Consider the following 22637-nt stretch of genomic DNA (forward strand, 5'->3'; position numbering starts at 1 on the left):
ATGGAGAAGCTAGGGATCTTTGAGGTGCAAGCTGCAAGAATCTCACTACAGATGGCAGATAATTCAAGAAAACAAGCTTATGGACTTGTAGAAGATGTTTTGGTGAAAGTTGAAGACCATTACATCCCTGCTGATTTCATAGTCCTAGAGACTGGGAAGTGCATGGATGAATCCATCATCCTTGGCAGACCCTTCCTAGCCACAGCAAAAGCTGTGATTCATGTTGACAGAGGAGAATTGATCATTCAAGTGAATGAAGAATCCTTTGTGTTTAAGGCTCAAGGATATCCCTCTGTTACCATGGAGAGGAAGCATGAAGAGCTTCTCTCAAAACAGAGTCAAACAGAGCCCCCACAGTCAAACTCTAAGTTTGGTGTTGGGAGGCCACAACCAATTTCTAAGTTTGGTGTTGAACCCCCACATTCAAACTCTAAGTTTGGTGTTGGGAGGTTTCAACATTGCTCTAAGTATCTGTGAGGCTCCATGAGAGCCCACTGTCAAGCTACTGACATTAAAGAAGCGCTTGTTGGGAGGCAACCCAATGTTATATTTATCTATTTTCCTTTGTTATTTTATGTTTTCTGTAGGTTGATGATCATGGAAAGTCACAAAATCAATTGAAAAAGCAAAAACTGAATGAAAAATAGAAAGAAAAATAGCACACCCTGGAGAAAAATCTTGCTGGCGTTTAAACGCCAGTAAGGGCAGCAAATGGGCGTTTAACGCTCAGTCTGGCACCATTCTGGGCGTTTAACGCCAGAAAGGGGCACCAGACTAGTGTTAAACGTCAGGAAAGGACAAGAAGCTAGCGTTAAACGCCAGAAATGGGCACCAGCCCGGCGTTTAACGCCAGAATTGGCATAAAGAGCATTTTTGCTCGCCACTTGGTGCAGGGATGAATTTTCCTTGACACCTCAAGATCTGTGGACCCCACAGGATCCCCACCTACCCCACCACTCTCTCTCTTCTTCACCCATTCACCAATCACCTCAACACCTCTTCCCCAAAAACCCCTCACCTATCAAATCCCACTATTCTCTTCACCACTCACATCTATCCTTCATAAAACCCCACCTACCTCACCATTCAAATTCAAACAACTTTTCCTCCCAAACCCACCCATAATGGCCGAACCATACACCCCCTCTCCATTCCTATATAAACCCATCTTCACTCCTTCATTCTCACATAACCTAAACACTACTTCTCCCTCTTGGCCGAACCACAAAGCCACCTCCATCTCCTCTATTTCTTCTTTTTCTACTCTCTTCTTCCTTCATTTGCTCAAGGACGAGCAAACCTTCTAAGTTTGGTGTGGTAAAAGCATTGCTTTTTGTTTTTCTATAACCATTTATGGCATCTAAGGCCGGAGAAACCTCTAGAAAGTGGAAAGGGAAGACAAAAGCCTCCACCTCCGAGTCATGGGAGATGGAGAGATTCATCTCAAGGGTGCATCAAGACCACTTCTATGAAGTTATGGCCATGAAGAAGGTGATCCCCGAGGTCCCTTTTCAAACTCAAAAAAAGGTCAACTTTAATCAAAGGTTGGACCAAGTCCTCATGGATATCTGTGTGGAAGGAGCTCAATGCAAACAGGAGATCCCACTCACAGACATGAGCATGAGGAAATTCCTCATCATGAAATCCCTGAGATACCTCAAGGGATGCACTTTCCTCCACAAAACTATTGGGAGCAAATCAACACCTCCCTAGGAGAATTGAGTTCCAACATGGGACAACTAACGGTGGAGCACCAAGAACATTCCATCCTCCTCCATGAAATTAGAAAAGATCAAAGAATCATGAGAGAGGAGCAACAAAGGCAAGGAAGAGACATTGAGGAGCTCAAGCACTCCATAAGATCTTCAAGAGGAAGAACAAGCCGCCATCACTAAGGTGGACCCGTTCTTTAATTTCCTTGTCCTTTATTTTCCTGCTTTTCGAATTTTCATGCTTATGTTTATCTATGTTTGTGTCTTATGATCATTAGTGTCTTAGTGTCTATGCCTTAAAGTTATGAATGTCCTATGAATCCATCACCTTTCTTAAATGAAAAATGTTCTTAATTGAAAAAGAGAAGAATTGCATGAATTTTGAATTTTATAACAGATTAATTATTTTAATGTGGTGGCAATATTTTGGTTTCTGAATGTATGCTTGAACAGTGCATATGTCTTTTGAATTTGTTGTTCATGAATGTTGGCTCTTGAAAGAATGATGAAAAAGGAGACATGTTACTGAGGATCTGAAAAATCATAAAAATGATTCTTGAAGCAAGAAAAATCAGTGAATACAAAAAAAAAGAGAAAAAAGGAGAAAAACGAAAAAAAACAGAGAAAGAAAAAAAAAGAAGAAAAAGAAAAAAATAAAGTTGTGATCCAAGGCAAAAAGAGTGTGGTTAAGAACCCTGGACACCTCTAGTCGGGGACTCTAGCAAAGCTGAGTCACAATCTGAAAAGGTTCACCCAATTATGTGTCTGTGGCATGTATGTATCCGGTGGTAATACTGGAAGACAGAGTGCTTTGGGCCACGGCTAAGACTCATAAAGTAGTTGTGTTCAAGAATCATCATACTTAACTAGGAGAATCAATAACACTATCTGGATTTTGAGTTCCTATAGAAGCCAATCATTCTGAATTTCAAAGGATAAAGTGAGATGCCAAAACTGTTCAGAGGCAAAAAGCTAAAAGCCCCGCTCATCTAATTAATACTGATCTTCATAGATGTTTTTGGAATTCATTGCATATTCTCTTCTTTTTATCTTATTTGATTTTCAGCTGCTTGAGGACAAGCAACAATTTAAGTTTGGTGTTGTGATGAGCGGATAATTTATACGCTTTTTGGCATTGTTTTTAGTATGCTTTTAGTATGTTTTAGTTAGTTTTTATTATATTTTTATTAGTTTTTAGTTAAAATTCACTTTTCTGGACTTTACTATGAGTTTGTGTGTTTTTCTGTGATTTCAGGTAATTTCTGGCTGAAATTGAGGGACCTGAGCAAAAATCTGATTCAGAGGCTGAAAAGGACTGTAGATGTTGTTGGATTCTGACCTCCCTGCACTCGAAGTGGATTTTCTGGAGCTACAGAGCCCAATTGGCACGCTCTTAATTGCGTTGGAAAGTAGACATCCTGGGTTTTCCAGAAATGTATAATAGTCTATACTTTGCCCGAGATTTGATGGCCCAAATCGGCGTTCCAAATCAGCTGAAAACTGGCCGGCGTTAAACGCCGGAACTGGCACAAGAATGGGAGTTAAATGCCCAAACTGGCACAAAAGCTGGCGTTTAACTCCAAGAAAAGTCTCTACACATGAAAGCTTCAATGCTCAGCCCAAGCACACACCAAGTGGGCCCGGAAGTGGATTTTTATGTCATTTACTCATTTCTGTAAACCCTAGGCTACTAGTTCTCTACAAATAGGACCTTTTGCTATTGTATTTGACATCTTTTGATCACTTTAGATCTTAGGATCATCTTTGGACATTTAGTTCTTAGATCATGGGGGCTAGCCTCACGGCCATGCCTGAACTTTGTTCTTATGTATTTTCAACGGTGGAGTTTCTACACACCATAGATTAAGGTGTGGAGCTCTGCTGTACCTCGAGTATTAATGCAATTACTATTGTTCTTCTATTCAATTCAGCTTGTTCTTGTTCTAAGATATCACTTGTTCCTCAACTTGATGAATGTGATGATCCGTGACACTCATCATCATTCTCACCTATGAACGTGTGCCTGACAACCACCTCCGTTCTACCTTAGATTGAGTGGATATCTCTTGGATCCCTTAATCAGAATTTTTGTGGTATAAGCTAGAATTGATGGCGGCATTCAAGAGAATCCGGAAGGTCTAAACCTTGTCTGTGGTATTCTGAGAAGGATTCAAGGATTGAATGACTATGACGAGCTTCAAACTCCTGAGAACCGACAGATGATTAGCCGTGCTGTGACAGAACGCGTTGAACATTTTCACTGAGAGGATGGGAGGTAGCCATTGACAACGGTGAAACCCTACATACAGCTTGCCATGGAAAGGAGTAAGAAGGATTGGATGAAGACAGTAGGAAAGCAGAGAGACGGAAGGGACAAAGCATCTCCATACGCTTATCTGAAATTCTCACCAATGAAGTACATAAGTATCTCTATCTTTACTTTATGTTTTATTTATCATTTATCCTCCATAACCATTTGAATCTGCCTGACTGAGATTTACAAGATGACCATAGCTTGCTTCATACCAACAATCCCTGTGGGATCGACCCTTACTCGCGTAAGGCTTATTACTTGGACGACCCAGTGCACTTGCTGGTTAGTTGTGCGAAGTTGTGATAAAGAGTTGAGATTGCAATTGAGCGTACCATGTTGATGGCGCCATTGATGATCACAATTTCGTGCACCACGTGCCACGCCACGAACTCAAGTGGCACGCCCTAATGCTTCTTTGCCCTTTGAATGACACTGGCGTGCCATGCCTGGATGCTCAAGTGGCACGCCTAAGTGAGATTGAGAGGTTGGCATGCCACGCCTTCGACTTCAAGTGGTACGCCCAGTCTTTAGTTGCCTTCAGCTCCTTCTCTGGATTATTGTACCAGCGTGCCACGCCATGCTGCTCAAGTGGCACGCCCATGCATTTGTGCACTCTTCAAGCTTGGTGTGCCACGCCTGGGTTCTCAAATGGCATGCCCAAGTGACTTCTTGGAGCTGGCGTGCCATGCCTTCGACACCAAGTGGCATGCCATAGTGGAGGTTCTTCTTGAGATGGTGAGTTGGCGTGCCACGCCCCTTTGCTCAAGTGGCACGCCCATAGTAATTGATGGGTCAGGCGTGCCACGCCCAACCTGGCGTGCCATGCCCCTTTTGTGTCCTCCATTTTACTCTCTGAAATTTTGTACTAGCGTGCCACGCCCAGTCCTTGGCGTGCCACACCCATACATTTGTGCTTGGACTTCTTCTCTGGACTTCAGTACTGGCGTGCCATGCCTAGCTCCTGGCGTGCCACGCTAGTGCATTTTTGTGGCGTTTGCTCTAAGTGGTACGCCAGTTTCACACGCCCAGCTTCTTGTTTGTCTTCTTCCCATTTTTGATACCCTTTTTCGCCTGAAATTCAGCACAACTCATCTCAAAGTAGTGTACCATAATATTCATCAAATAATGCATGAATTGTATTGATCAAATGAGATTTATGCTCTTTTATGGTCTTCTTTATGCAAGAAAGAATGGTAGATGATGCAAGTCATCAGTACGCACAAGAAGGAAATTAGCATGCGTGCGTGCGCACAACCCTCTGTGTGTACGCACAAGTGAAAATTCAGCGAAGTGTGCACATGCACATATCTGTGCGTACGCACAGGTCCCTGCGCGTGACTTCATTAATGAAGCACGTGGCTCACGATTTTGGGGCTCTTTTGGCCCAAATTTGAAAGGCTGAAGCTGGTTTTGAAGTGCTATATCAAAGGACATCATTCACATATGAAGAGGAGGAGCTATCATGAGGACTTAGAACATAATTTTAGGAGTAGGAGTAGTGTAGTTAGAATGCTCTCTTAGGGTTTTATTTCATTTTTTCTTTCCATTGTAGCATTTTATAGTTTCAAGTTTTCACCTTGGGTTGATCAACTCTTTTGTAGGTACTCTTAATCTTCTCTTTAATTACATCACTTTTGCTTTTATTTTTCCTTTGGTTTAAGTACTTTGTTAATATTTGCAATTTTGAGTTCTTGAAGTTTTAATTGATGAATTTAGTGTTTTATGCTTTCTTTATGATTGATTGAATGTTAATTATTCATATTGTGAATATTTTGGTCATAGTTTTCATTTTCCTTTGCAAATTCCTATGTCTTGCTTTTATACCCACCAAGTGTTTGTGAAAATGCCACTTGGTAATTTTGAGTAGCTTTTCACACCTTGGCTTGGGATTTGAGTTCCTTGGATACTAGAGTCATAATGTCCGACATTTAGTGGTAATTCTTGGGTAGTTAGTTGACTCTTGTTTCCATTGACGCTAGCTTTTTACCAATTAATTTGGTAAGTTAGCTAGGACTTATAGATTAAGGTCAATTATGCTTGCTAAACTTACTCCTCGATGTTAGGGGTTGACTAGGCGAGATTGACTCATTATAATTACCATAGTTGTGGTTATGGCGATGATAGGATTCCTTGGATTCTCATTCTCGGGTCAAGGCTCTTTTATACATACATAGCATTTTCACTAAGTTTTGATCTTGTTTCCTTTTTACTTGTATTACTATCAATTTTGATCATTTCTTGGTTCTTTTATATCTTAGTTCTTTTAATCTTTCGTTCTTTGATTTCAAAACCTCTTTGTCCTCACAATCGAAACCGTAACATTTACATTGCATTCCTCGGGAGAACGACCCAAGGTTTCATTACTCTTGGTTTATGTTTTGTATTGGAAAAACTAAATTTTGATGTTGGCCGATTGTCGGGTTGAGACTATACTTGCAACGCCAATTCTATTTTGAGAAAAAAAATTCCTAACACGCTCTAGATCTCTTAACATCATGCATCCAAGGGGGTAGATTATACACCATCAAAACAATAGGCCATGTACTGTGCGTACTACTCAAAATTCAAAATGGATTGAATCCGTCACTTGCTAAGCCAAGTCTCACATTACGAGGCCACTTTGCAAAACCTTCATATCGATTGTCAAGTAATTTCCAAGATTCAGCATCAGTAGGATGCCTTAACGACTCATCTTTAACATGCTCATTATGATGCCAAAACATAGCTTCAACTGTTTGTGATGGAAGGAAGTGGTGGCAGAGGGAGCATTGACGGAGGGTTTGTGACGGACGGTGATCGCCGAGGGAGTCACTGCCAGAGAGAGTCACCGCAGAAGGAGGGTTATAGGTTTAAGGTAGAAGCAACGATGGGGGGAGTGTCGAGGTTCTTTGATGTTCTTTACGGAGTGTTGGGTTTCTTCGATGTTCTTCGAAGTGTTTTGGTCACAGAGTGCACAATGAAGAAAGGGTTAAACGTCATTGTTTAGGGTGAGGCACAATGAAGAGAAGGTTAACCGTCAGTGCTGCCACATTTGAACGAGTTAAGGTTTAGGGTTCTTTGAAAGAGAAAGATAGAGTTTCAAAGAGAGTTTGTGCAATTGTAACTCATCATCATATCTGAACAAAACATTTTTTTGTGGAGAACCATTGAAGCATGCCAAAAGTGTTATGGGAAATAGACACCCTTTTAAAATGTCACTATAACGAAACCATGTTGTCACGCATCAAAAGCGGCCTATTTCTCTCTAAAGCTACGCTTTTGAAAAGTGGCAAAAAAACGTGGCAAAATCTCTAATCAATTGCCACTCTCATAAAAGTGTGGCCATTTACCCCTTTCGCCATGCTTTTGAAGCGTAGCAAGAAAAGATGTGGCCAAATTTCTAATCAATCACCACCCTCATAAAAGCGTGGCCATTGACCTCTTTTGGCCACGCTTAGAGATGGCAACGGGTCCCCGTGTGAGTGTCCCCGTGTGGGTGGAGACATGCCCCTCGCCCGCCCGCCCCCTACCCCCAATATATGTCCCTATCCCCGCCCCGTTCCCACGATGGGAAACGGGGACCCTATATCCTCTGAGGACATGGGTCTCTGCCGATATCCGTGGATTTTTGTAAAAACTAATAAAAATTGAAAAAATGAAAAAATTAGAAAAAAATTAAAGATAATCCTCAATTGTCATTACAAACATAATATCCATAGTCTTTTAAAGACTTAAATAGTAATAACAACAAACATAAACATCCAAACATATCCATAAACAAGCAAATATTACATAAACATCCAACCATATCCATAAACAAAGTTTATCACGTCGTAAAAACATAATTCCACTATCTCAATCTTCCTTTCATCCCGTAATGGTGGTGATGGTAGGTTCCGACCAACTTGAATACTACATAAAAAAGAAAACAAGTTAAAGTTAAAATCATATAATAACTCAATAAGTCAATAATATACAAACATAGTGTGCTATATATAATTTAATAGTTTACTTACATCAACATCTCTTTCAATGTTATCAATTATGTAGCACTCAAATTCTATGTTAGTTTTGGTGCCAAGTTCATTCCAAAGCCAATCTTGGTTACACATTAGAGCCTCCAATATGTCCAGACGTAACCTACTACAATGTGGCGTAACAAATCAACCACCCGTACTAAATAAAGATTCAGAGGCAACGGTAGAGATAGGAATCGCCAAAAAATCCCTAGCAATAGCTTGCAAAGTATGAAACCTCGCTCTATTTGACTTACACCAATTTAAGATATCAAAATCATTTTTAGTTTGTGGCACCGATCTCTCTTCAAGATAATAATCCAACTCACTTTTTGTATCAGTAAATGTGGATTCCTCACTTACATGCGCAGCAAAATTAGCTTGCCAATCTTCATGACTAAACTTCCTCCCCTTTGAACTTGAAGGAATTAATAGTGGTGGCGGCATATCTAACTGAGCAGCTTGGTCTCTCTCTCCCTTCCCTTTGTTGCATATTCTAAAACTAAATCTTGCACTACCCTTTTCACTTAACCAATTACAACCCATGCCTCCATCTCACCATATATTTTACGGAAAAAATTGAATAAATACATCTTGTACCTAGGATCTAAAAGAGTCCCAATAGCCATAACTGTATTAATCACACCCTAATACTTTTCAAACTTAGTTATCATACTAGTAGCCATCATTTCAATTATCTCATTTCCACAATTTTTTCACTCCATCAAAGCTAACTTAATCACACAAACCTTAGGAAAATAAAGATTTGATGTAGGATAAGTTGTTCCAGAAAACAATTCAGTCACATCAAAAAACACCCTCAATCTTTGAAAAATCTCATCTGTCATATCCCAATCCTTCTCACTAGGCAAAGATTTATATTGACTCTCACTCAATGACAATCTTTCAAACACATCTCTATACATAATTGCAACTTCAAGCATAAAAAATGTTGAATTCCACCTAGTTTTGCAATTAAAACAAAGATTTTTTGTGTAGGGTATTTTATGTTGCGCAAATGTTTCCTTAAATTTTTCTTCTCTTTTAGTTGTTACAGTCCAATAATGAACACTATCCCTCACCCTTTCAATAGCATATGAAATAAGTTGTAACCCATCCTTGACAATCAAATTTAATATATGCGCACAACATCGCATGTGAAATAATTTACCACCCAAGATAAAGTTTCTATGTCACATTTTAGTCAAAATATTCTCAATCATAATGTCATTAGTACTGCAATTATCAACAGTCAAAGTGGATGCCTTCCTATCAAGATTCTAATCCATCAAATAATCTACAAGAACCTCTAAAAGTACCTCAGCTGTGTGGGGGAGCCGGCACATATATAAACCTGTAATGATAATTTGGTACAATTATAAACATTTCACACAAGAACATATTGCAATTGTATAAACAAGACAGCTTTGCAATTATATAAACATTCGCAAGAACCTATAATAATAATATTATTACCTCATAAGACGGCTTTGCAATTTTCAAGAATCATCAATATAATAAGCCGTGATAGCCATATAACCTTGGTTTTGGTTACTTGTTGTTCACAAATCAGTTGTAATTGCAACTCGACTTTTATTACGCTCAAGGACATTCATTGTCTTTGATCTTTCATTATTGTAGAGTTTCAAGATGTCACTCTTTAAAGTGTTGCGAGTAATCACCTTGAAGAGAGGTTGCAAAGTATTTCAAAATCGTCGAAAGCCAATGTGGTCCACAGCAGATACTCGTGAAGATAAACCATAATAGATAACTCTTTTCTTGTATTTTCTTGGTCAAATGTATATGCACCAACCACAACTATTTCTCCACTAGTTGTTGGAGTTGTCTTCATCATGCATTGTCTTATATCTCTAGTGGTGTGAAGCTTGCACGTGTTGAAGTGATCACGCAAGTGCGAAGTTCCTTGTTTTGGGTTACCAAGCAGCTTCGACTTGCAATAATTGCATTCAACCTTCAATTTTCTCTTGATTTCGACAATCTTTAAGTAATTCCACACTTCAGAGGTTCACTTCCTCTTTCGAACACCAATTGTAGAGTTTGTTGTTCCTTCATTGGTAGTTGTCATATTGGTTGGAGGTTCTTGAGGTTGAAATTGAGGAGCCTCTTGAGTAGTTTGAACATTGGTGGCTGTAGGTTCTTTTGACGAAGTACCTTTCTCAAGAGTATTGCTCAATGTATCAGAAGAAGAAATTTTTTAAAATCACATAAACACATAAAGTTGAGAATCAACATCAAAATTATAAACCATAACAAATCCTTCAACATCAAAGTAAGTAATAAAAATTTATGAATCATAGGAATCAAAATCAACAATTTAACATCAAATCAAAGTGAAATAAACATTCCAAAATCATAAAAACCAGACTCAATAACTCAGCTTTAAAAATATTCATTATACTTAACCTAACTCCCAGAATTAATCATAGGAATCTGAATCAACAATTTAACATCAGAAAATCAAAACCAAAGTAAAATTATAAAGATTCTAGAATCATAAAAACCAGACTCAATAAATCAACATAAAAATTATAAAGTTTACTTAAATGTGGAGTGAATTGAAATAATCCAAATCTGTCATTCAAATTGAACCCAATAGCTTTGAATCTAAAAATATCTACACTTTAAAAAGTTGAAAACAGAAGCAAAAAGTTGCATGGTGCAACAGTATGTAAGTGAACCAACCAAGACATTCAAGTATGTGCCAACCAAATAACTATGAAGCAACGAATAAATTATTAGTTAGATAGTGTTAAGTAAGAAAACTAAAACAGCAAAACATTATCCCACAGCTACATGTGCTCGGCCCATTTATGCTTAAATCTCTTTAAATAATTTCAGTAAAAAAATGCTCACAAAATATTCAACCACGGGTTTAAGAGCTACAAAAAGGTACAGTACTCTGTGGTAAAAGTGCAAAATAGAAATTGATTAATAAACCAGCAATGCAGAAAAGGTACAGTACCTAGAAATACTAGCTACGCAGAGAAGAACCAGAACGCGGATGAACGACGGTCAGTGACCAACGCGAAGAGGCGTCCAAAATGCGACTAGAACCAGAATCATGCCGACAAACATGCCTTCGTAGGAAGAAGTAACGACGGCAGAGACGACGATCTCCCTGGTGCGGTGGGCTACTGTTCGCGACATGACGAACTGACGGTGAGGGAACTAAGATCCACAGTGCGTCTGTGCATGACTCGTGAGATACTAAGATATCGCGGTGAGGAAGATGGACTAAGGGTATGGGTGATGAGGAGGTGGCAGTTACAGATTGAGCGGGTGGGAGGCTGGGAGATGGCTCGGTAGGTGGTTCAGAGGATGGGGTTGGAAGAAGGGTTAAGGGTTTCTGGGTTTGTGAATTCACTAAATTGAAAAATGAAAGCGGCTAGGGTTTCACTTTCTTCCATTATGTTATATATATATATATATATATATATATATATATATATGGTCATTTTAGTCATTTTACATAGGCGGGGATTAAACTGGTCTCCACAGGGGGGGACCACTATCCCCGCCCCCGCCCCGTTTATTATGCGGGGCCATGCCCCCCGTCCCTACGGATAAAAATCTCTCCCCATATCCGTCCCCCGGCAGGTAAATCCCCACAAATACTTGCCTCGCCAAGGGTTTTTGCCATCCCTAGCCACGCTTTTAAAGCGTAGCAAGAAAAAAGCGTTGGTACAAGCCTTTTTTCTTGTAGTGCGTGAAATTCTCTCTTTGGAATTCTTTCTTGAAGAGGTGGATTTGAGGGAAATTTTGTAATTTAAAAATAAAAGGTGTTATTTTTTAGGTTTTTTATTTTATGTGTGGTATATTCGTTTTATGTAAGAAAATATTCAGTTAACTTTAACTTTTTGTAACGGTAGATACTTAATTACAAAATCTGATATGGTATAGGCATTGTTATCAAACCCGGCTCAACCAAGCTCTCTCAGAGACACAAACTCTCACCTCTCGTCTCTCGCTTCTCTCTCGGCCTTGTAAAAATGCACAGTCTCCCCTACCGTTGTTGCTTCCTATGTCTTCTCCGTCTCGAATTTGGCAGACCCAAGCTCGTCGTTACTGTCTCGTACTTGGCAGACTCAAGCTCATCGCAGCCTTCCCTGCGCTCGCTTTGCCGACAGTAGAGGTAGACCGAACCAGCATCTAGTCCGTTGGGTGGTCATCGTCATTATCTCTTCTTGTTCGGCCGTCTGTTCAGTTTGTCAGCTTCTTGCATCTCCGTCTTCCCTCAGCTCGTAATCGCTGGTAGTAGAAATAGGCACTAGCAGTGGTTAGTCCCTGAGCTCCTCACTGGTTTCGTCACTGAGTCGCTATCAATCGTGGTAGCTGGTGAGACTCTGCACTCCCCTCTTCTATCCTTTTCAATTTTTTCTTTTCCCTTGTCACTATCAATTTTATTGAACCATCTTTTATTGCTATAAATTCATCGCTGTATTAAGTTAAATTTATTGTTGTATTGTGTTAAATTTTTTGCTGTATTGAGCTAAATTTATTTTTGCCATTGAATTTAATTTGTTGGTGAAAATCATCTTTTGAGCTATACTTTTTGTTGCTGAAAATTACCAATGACTTGAATTTGTTGCTGAGCTAAATTTTTTGTTATTAAAAATGGTCAGTAAGTTGAATTCATTGGTGAGTCAGGCTTGCTCTTCCAATTAGTGTTCTCCACAAAAATGTTTTTCCTAGGCTGTAGTATGGCTTTACTGTTACACCAACACCATTGTTGGTCTTGTACATTTTTCTGTTTCTTTTAATTAATTTAATATTGAATTTTTTTATAATTTTATATTTTTATTTAATTATGACTGGGTCAACCGGATGAATTAGTAACTCATCGGTTGAACCAGTGATCCAGTGACCTAGTCGTATGATCGGGTTTATTACAAGTTTGATTCTGATAACTATGGTTATATGAACTCAATTAAAAAGAAAAAAAGTATAGGGACCTAATAAAAAATTTGGTAAAATTATAAGGACTAATAAAATAATTAAATCTTCAATTACTAATAATTATTAACAAATAATTTATCATAAATGAAGACCGTACGTACATGTTATAATAAATTTGAAGAAATGTTCCGTATGTTGTGATAAAGATGATAAGATGGATGACCACTTATGATTTGGGCAGCTAACTTTCTCCATATTGAAGGAATCACTTTTCAAGACAAATTCAAATAAATGAAGTTTGAAAATGAAGGCTTGTTATATGTATAAATAGGAGAAGCCACGCTAGAAGCAATACACAGCAATTAACAATAACAATTCTCTATCTCTCTTTATATCTACACTGCTAATATTATAAAACACTTTTCTCTCTTTTTATATATATACATTACTACATATATTAGTAATATATAGAGTAAAGACCCAATGCAGTCTTTGTCCATATTCACGAAGGACAAAGTGATCCCTATCCAAAAAAAAAATGGACACTTTGATCCTAAACCTTTTTATTTTGGGACAATACGATCCCTCTGTTAAAAAATTGTTAAATAATAACAAAACTTAATTTGGGGGGGTTATTTGTATTTTGTGGGGGTTTAAAACCCCCACAAAAATGTTTTCAACAATATAATCAATTACTACCACTACATTTTTAACCCTCAATATTATGACTCCTACCTCTATTATTTTTATTGTGTAACTATACTTTATCATCATCATTATCTCCTCTACCGTCATCGTCACCGATACCAATATTATCAACATTAAAGTTCTCTTCTTTCATTTCTTATTCGATGTTATTTTTTTCCTTTAAAAGGTACTACAATTACTTTTTTTTGCGACATCATTTTCGTCAATGGTTTTTCTTCACTTAACCACCATTGGTGAAGGAATTTTTCAAAAACAAACTTATTAATAGTTTGTGGAGGTTTAAACCCCCCCCCACAAAACTAATTTTTGTTATTATTTAATGGATTTTTTAACAGAAGGATTGTATTGTCCCAAAATAAAGAGGTTGAGAATTGAAGTGTCCCCTTTTTTTTTGACAAGGATTGCTTTGTCCTTCGTGAAAATAGACAAGGACCGAGTTGGGTGTTTACTCTATATATATATATATATATATATATATATATATATATATATATATATATATATAATATATATATATTATTTCTATTATACTGAGATATTAATTGTGGTGAATATTAATACTAGAATTATTTATTTATGCTTCTTTATTTTATATTTATTTTCTCTTCCTTATTTATTTATTTTACAATACGTTATCAACACGAGACATTGATCAAAATTTAGAAAGGCTCAAGGTAATGAATTTTTATTAAGTCAAAGCTCTCTCATCTTGAATTTAATGCTCTTGATATATCTGGAAACAACTACTCATCATAGATACTAGATGCTAAAATCCATCTTGATTCAATTGATCTTGGAGATACCATTATGGCTGAAAAAAATGCATCCCAGAAGGATAAATTCAAAGCCATGATCTTTCTTCGTCGTCATCTTGACGAAGGATTGAAAAATGAATATGTCACACTAAAAGATCATGCAGATCTATGAAAAAACCTTGAAGAAAGTTATCATCATCAAAAGACAGTGATACTTTCTCAAGTCCGATGTAGGTGGACGCACTTACGTCTATAAGATTTTAAATCCATAAAATGCATACAATTCAGCAATTTTCTGAATTACCTCACGAATAAAATTATGTAGGGAAAAGATAATTGATTATGACATGTTAGAGAAAATTTTCTCGACCTTTCATGCCTCAAATATGCTCTTGCAATAGCATCGAGAAAATAGAATTTAAAAATATTCTGAGTTAATTTCTTGCCTTCTTGTTGTTGAGTGCAGCAATGAGTTTTTTTTTTTTATAAAATCATGAAGCATGCCCAACTGGCACTGCCCCATTTCTTGAAACAAATGCGGTAAATCATTACCCTAGAAGAGGTAAATGGCAAGGTTTTGGTAACAAAAAAAAATTATGGAAGGAAGAAAAATTATGTTCATAAGAAAGGATCTCACCAGAAGTGGAATAAAGAAAGAAATAATGGACAAAATAAATCAACAGAGGATAAATGTATCGATTGTGGTGGAAATGGCCATTGGTCGCGTACTTGTTGTACCCCGAGACACCTAGTTGATCTTTATCAAGCATCCTTGAAAAAGGATGACACAGAAAAGGAGACGAATTTTGTTTCAAAAGATATTGCAGAAAATGACACCACTCATTATGAAGTATCTGATTTCTTTAAAGATTCTGAAGAAAATATTGGTCATATGATCAATGATTAAAAAGTTTGATATTTGGGTTCAATACTTATGTAAATAAATAATGTAAAAAACTTTTAAGTTTTATTCCCTATATATTTGAATTTCAAGTGTAATGTATATAAAAAATGTTTAATAAAATATTTATATTTATGAATTTCAAAATTACTAAATATGTCAAGTTCTAAAATAATAATAATTATAATAAAATTTTTAGTATATGATACTATGTACAATACTTCTTAAAAAAATAATTTCAATCAATAAAATAAATTTACTTTGCATATACTTTTACTCATTTTATTATTATTATTTGTCTTTAAAGAAAATGGTAAGGACATATAGTGAAGATGTTTACCTTGCGGATAGTGCAAGTTTGCATACCATTCTCAAAAGTAATATATATTTTACACATCTTGTACCAAAATAAGAATATGTTAATACAATTATTGGCTCAAGCAATGTGATAGAAGGCTCAGGCAATGTTATAATTTTGTATCCTGGAGGAAAAAAATTCATAATAAGTAATACACTATTGTCTACCAAGTCTCTAAGAAACTTGTTGAGTTTAAAATACATTCGCTGGAATGGACATCATATTGAAACAATGAATGAAGGAAATTATGAGTACTTATATATCCCAACTCATGATTCAAATAAAAAAGGTTATATTAGAAAAGTTACTCTCACTTTTATATGAGTTATATTATACTATAATTAGCTCAATCAAATCACATGCCATTGTAAACAAGAAGTTTACTAGCCCAAATGAATTCATAACTTGGCATGATCAATTAGGTCATCCAGGAACTACCATGATGCAGAGAATTATTAAAAACTCCCATGGACATTCACTAAAGAACCAAAAGATTCTTAAATCTAGTGAATTTTGTTGTGCTGCATGTTCTCAAGGAAAGCTAATTTTAAGGCCATCTCCAGTAAGGATTGGATTTGAGTCCCCTGAATTCGTAGAAATGATTCAAGGCGATATATGTGCACATATTCATCCACCATGTGGATGTTTTAGATATTTTATGGTCCTAATAGACGCATCTTTGAGATGGTCACATGTGTGCTTATTGTTTTCTCACTACTTGGCGTTTGCGAGATTACTTGCTCAAATTATATGATTAAAAGCACAGTTTCCAGAAAATCCAATCAAAGCAATTCGTCTTGATAATGCTGGTGTATTTACTTCCCAAGCTTCTAATGTTTATTGTATGGCTAATGGAATAAGCGTTGAACATCCAGTGGCTCATGTTCATACACAAAATGGGTTAGTAGAATCACTTATTAAACGCCTCCAATTTATTGCTAGACCCTTTACTTGTGAAAACAAATCTCCCAACCTCTATTTGGGGGCATGCAATTCTACATGCTGCAGCACTTATTCGTTTGAGGCCAACAAGTTAGCATTAGTTCTCTCCTATGCAATTAGCTTTTGGCCAGCAGCCAAATGCTTCCCATTTAAGAATATTCGAGTGTGCAATATATGTTCCCATTGCATCACCTTCTCGCATCAAAATGGGACCCCAAAGAAAACTGGGAATATATGTTGGATATGATTCTCCTTCTATAGTGTGGTATCTTGAGATACAAACTAGAGATGTATTTAAAGCCTGATTTACAGATTGTGATTATGATGAATCAAAATTTCCAACATTAGCAGGGAGAGAATAAGCTTCCTAAAAAGGAACTTAATTGGAATGCATCATCCTTGATGCATTTAGATCCTCGATCAGGACAATGTGAACTAGAAGTTCAAAAGATTATATATTTGCAAAGAATAGCAAATGAATTTTCTGATGCATTATTTGATACGAAAAGGATAACTAAATCCTATATACTAGTTAAAAATGCTCCAATTCAAATTGATGTCCCAGTCAGATAAATGACCACTGAAACAAATTCACGTTAGAAGCGTGGTAGGCCTGTCGATTCCAAAGACAAAAATTCTCAAAAAAAAAAGAGGTAAATAATATTCCTACTAAAAAAGATAAAGACATAGTAAAGACACCTGCAGTTGTCCAAAATTTTGATGTAGTTTTCACACCAAAAAATGTTCAAGTACCTGAAAATTGTGAAAATGACGAGATCTCGATAAATTATGTCTTTACAGGAGAAAAATGGGACTAAAATAAGACAATCGTCAATGAAATATTTGCATAGAATGTGGCATTAAATATCATGCATGAAAGTAGGATATTGAGCCAACAACAATCGAAGAATGTTGACAAAGGAATGATTGGCCAAAATGGGAAGAAGCTATGAAGGCTGAGTTAGACTCACTTGTAAAATGTGAAGTCTTTGGACCTGTAGAACGTACACTAGAATATATAAAACCCATTAGATACAGACAGGTATTTGTGACAAAATAAAATGAAAAAAATTAAGTTGTATGCTTGACGATTGGATTTTTGACGGTTTAGAATTTCTCAAATAAAATCTCGTTGTAAACTATAGTCTCTAAACCAATCGCTAATCCTTTCGTACAAAAATTTGTTTGTCACAAGTACAAACCCCTAAAATCTATAAACCGAAGTATTTAAACCTCGGGTCGTTCTCCCTAGGATTTACAATAAAGTGTCTTGTTATTGGTTGTGAGTTATTTTGGGGTTTTAGATGAGAAACATGAATAGTAATTGGTAAGAAAACTTTATTAACAAAATGGTCTTGGCAAGATTTGGTTGTCAAGGGTCTTCATCATTATCACTAGCCACAAGTATGGTAGTTGCAAGGATTAATCCCACTTAGTCATCCTTAAATCAATTAACAAAGGAAAGTCAAGTGAGTTATATCAATCCTAGTCCAATTGGATTAATGAAGGCTAGAGTTAATGGCTATCAACTAGCAATTAATTGGACACTAGTGACTCAAGAAATCCTAAGTTACCTTCTCAAGCCAAGAACATAAAATTCTAGTCTAACATTCTTCCAAGCATTTCATCAAACACTTGGAAGGCACAAAAGGAAAGTATAGTAAATCACAACAAGAAAGGATTCTAACAACAATTGAATACAAAGAATTAACAACAACAATCAAGGAACTCACAATTATCATGAATTACCTCAAATTGCATTATTGAAAGAAAACAAAAGAATAACACTAGATCCACAACAAAATGAAGAATTGCAAGAATTAAAGTACATAACTAGAGAGAGAGAGAAGAGAAGAGTAAGAATTGATAAGGGAAAAGTAAATCAAAGCATGAATTAAACCTAGATCTAAGAGGAGAGATTAACCTAAACCTAATCCTAATTCTAGAGAGAAGTGAGAGCTTCTCTCTCTAGAAACTACTTCTAGCTAAAACTATCTATCTAATGATCTAGAATTAGTCTATGGATGTGAATGTGTGAATATTATGAATGTATATCAATCCCCTTCAATCCTTGGCTCTTATAAGCATTTTGGCGCCAAAGTTGGTTGCTGAAACCTTCCCAAAATCGCCAGGCACGTGTTGCCTTAATGAGGTCATGTGCCATCATCGGCGCGTGCGCGTCCTTGGCTTGTCTCGCAATGTGCGCGTGAGCGCCTTGTGCGCGTGCACGTGCATGGCTGACTTTGCTTCTTTGACTTTTTATGCTTCTCTCCACTTGTATGCTTCCTTCCTTGCTTCCTTTGATCCATGCCTAGCCTATTTCATCCTGAGATTACTAACAAACATATCAAGGCATCTTATGGAATCAAAGAGGAAATAGAATTCATCAAAATAAGACTTAAAAAGCATGTTTTTACACTTAGGCACAAATATGGGAGAGATAACAAAACCATGCTAATTTATAGGCTAAATGTGACAAAAGGTTATCAAAATGCTCTAAATTCAATACAAGACAAACCCTCAAATTGGGGTTTGTCAACCTCCCCACACTTAAGCCTTAGCATGTCCTCATGCTAAAATAAGAAGGAACTAAAGGGTTATGACATTTATTTGAATGAAACTAAACTATATGAATCCTATCTAAATGCAATTATCTAAGCAAATGGAAATACTTAGTTCAAACAATTCAATTCCCAAGAGAGCATGTGTAAGCACAAAAGCTAGGCATATAGGAACTAAGTCCAAACCACAATTGTATTGAATTATCAAAAAGAGTTCAAACTTGCAAGAATATAGATAGTATGGGTGAATACATGTGATTGAACTTTTGAACCCTCACCGAATGCGTATCCGCTCTATTCACTCAAGTGTTTAAGGGTTAATTCACTCAATTCTCTTCTAATCATGTTTTCCAAAATTTGATTTTCTTCTAACAATCAACACTTATTTAATGCATGCATACATTCATCATGAGGTCTTTCATTTAGGTTGTAATGGGGTTAGGGTCAAGGTAGGATCATTTATGGTTAAGTGGACTAGGATTGAATCTTTGATTAACATAGACTTTCCCACCTAACCTATTTAATGACCTATACAAATGCAAGCTATCCTAACTACCCATTCTTCACTTTTTCTTACATACTCATGCATTCTTATTTGATTCATAACACCTATGCATTGATTCCTTTTTATTGACTTCACTTTGGGGCATTTTGTCCCCTCTTTACTATATATTTTTTTTCTTTTTCATCATCATATATTTTTTTCTTTTTTTTTTCTTTTCATTCATTTTTTCTTTTCTTTATATACCCTTTTTTTTTCTTTTTTTCTTTTTCTTCTTTCAAACTACATACAAGAACACCAATGCATAAGGTCTTTGCATTTAATCAATACATGAATATGTACCCAATTTCTAAACATGAAAATGTACTACCCCTTTTATCCTATCCAATGTTCCCAAGCCTCACCAACTTGAATAATAAGCACTCTCACTAGCCTAGGCTAATCAAAGATCCAAACAAGGACTTTTCATTGGTTTTTTTCCGCCTTGGGCTTGTAATGTGCTAAAATAAGAACGAGTTGGTCAAGCATAGGCTCAAATTGGCTAACAATGGAGAGTAAAAGGTTGGCTATTTGGGTAAGTGGCTAATGAAATAATGGCCTCAATCATATAAATGCATAAATACAAGAAATAAATGGATATATAGAATCAAGCAAATCAAGGATTATAATCATAGAAAGAGAACAATTTAACACAAGAATGAAAAATAAGTGGTTATAAAATGTAACCACATCACTAGGCTCAAGTCTCACAAGCTTGTGTTCTTAGTTCAATACATGCTTCACAAGGTATGAAATTCAAGCAAGTTTCACCAAAAATTTTCTCTCAATCAATTGGGTTAATGCCCTCTATTTAAACTTCTTGAAAAGTCTCAATGTTTGACTAAGCATTATTGTGATTGAAAGGTTCAAAAATTTTCTTAGTTCACCCTTTCCTTTTTCACTTAAAACCAATATATTATGCAAAAAGGGTGACTAAGTATTTGCAATTCAAAGTATGATTTCTAATCACAACTACAAACTAAAAACAGAGATAAACAAAATGTATAAAGAAGAATCCAACTAAAAGTATGGAATCTATCATAAAAAAAAACATCTAGAAATATCCAAAAGCATCAAAATGTCTAAAATCCAAAATAAGCAATAAAAGTATCCAAAACAACTAGAAATGCATCAAAATATATACAAAATGTGCAAAGTAAGATAACTAGGCCGAAAAGTTCACCGGTTCCCAAATAATGCTACCGGTGCCCTCCCCACACTTAAAATCAAGCATCGTCCTCGAAGCTAAACCGGAGGATCAGTGGGAGGTACAACGATAGGCTCTGGCTCGGGCTGTGGGACCGGCTCCTCCTGAGTCTGTGGCTCTGTAGTGTCAGGGGCATCCTGCTGAACCGGTGCCTCCGCATCCTCCTCCTGATGATCCTGCTCATCAGAGGCTGGAGAATCGGGAAGCGGAGGTAGCTCAGCACCCAAAGAGATAAGAGCCTGGTCCATCCGATCTAAACGGCGTCTAACATGGCGTCGCTCTCGCTCTAGGAATCGGAATAGACGCTGAACCAGGAGATAAGTAGGCTCAGGGACAGCTGGAGGATCTGCAGATGATGAAGGAGCTGCTGTGGAGGATGATGGGGCAGCTGTAGGGGCCGATGGTGAAGGTGTCCCAATGACAGCTCTAGCCCGAGAGCGGCGTCTCGCAGGTGGCCTCTCGTGCACCCAACCACCCCAGGGGAGAGTAACCTCTCTGTCATCAGCATCAGGGGGTGGTGGTCGCACATCATCATCCAGCCATGGGACATCAGCTAAGGCCGCCATACTCGTGACCAATGTAGGAAATGGCAGTAGGCCACGAATATGCGCCCGCCACATACACTGTCGAATAAGCCTAGAGAAAGAGACCTCCTTCCCCTCCATAACACACCCAATCAGTAGAAGCATCTCCATAGGAATCTCAGAGAAGTGGGTGGTGGGAAGGACATAGCAAGCGAATATCATCTGCCAAGTCTTGGCCTCACGAGTCAGATGAGTAAATAGCATCCCTTTCGGCTTGGTGTTGCTGGCATCCATAACCCATGTGGCATCTGGTATCCCAATAACAGTCCTGAGTGCCTCATAATCAAAAGTCATGCTGTGTATGGCTAACTCAGCCTGCTGATGGGCACACAGCTCATCGGGGACATGGCGGCACTGTAGCGCCTCCTCAATAGCAGTCTCAGTAATCATAATCTCCCTACCCCTCACCTGAACCGAATCCAAAGTTGGGCGGAAGAAGTTGCAGTAGAATTCCTTCACCCAAGATATATTGATATCACCCAATTCCCGGTCAACAAAGTCAATGCCCAAATCAAGGATCCGACCGGTAATGGACCGTCTCACATCATTGGGTAGAAGTAACTTCTTCTCAATGTTTAGCTTTGTGGTTCGATATCTAGAAAACCGGAGCTCACAGTATAGGTTGGAGAATTTGTCCGGGTTGGTGGAAGGCAATAACTGGTTTTCTTTTTCCTCATCATTTAATGGGTTCTTAGCATAATGCTTGTAGATGGAAGGAATGGAGGGGGTAGAGTGTTTTCTCTTCTTTGAGGTAGTGGCTACGGCTTTGCCTTTATCCGACATCCTGAAGAAAATATGATAGAATATATAAAACATTTAGCATGTAGCAAAGAAGGCATGTTCAGGATACAATGAACAGGGAACAATCATGATGTTGCAATGAATATGCAAAAGTGAACAAGTAAACCAAAAGAATACAAACTTCATTAAGGTCAACAACTCATCTTCAAAAGGCAATAGTATCATCATATGATTAAAAGAATTGTTAAAAATGGGTAAAGGTGAGTGGAAGTTAGTTGGTTAAAGAAATTAGTTAGTTAGGAAAGTAGATTAGTGATATGATGATATTTATGCGCAATGAAAAGGAAAGTTGTGGTTCATGTTCACAATGAATAATGCAAATCCGGGAAGTCAAAAAGGAA

The sequence above is a fragment of the Arachis stenosperma genome, chromosome 4 (genome assembly GCF_014773155.1).
Source record: "Arachis stenosperma cultivar V10309 chromosome 4, arast.V10309.gnm1.PFL2, whole genome shotgun sequence".
NCBI classification, from domain to species: domain Eukaryota; kingdom Viridiplantae; phylum Streptophyta; class Magnoliopsida; order Fabales; family Fabaceae; genus Arachis; species Arachis stenosperma.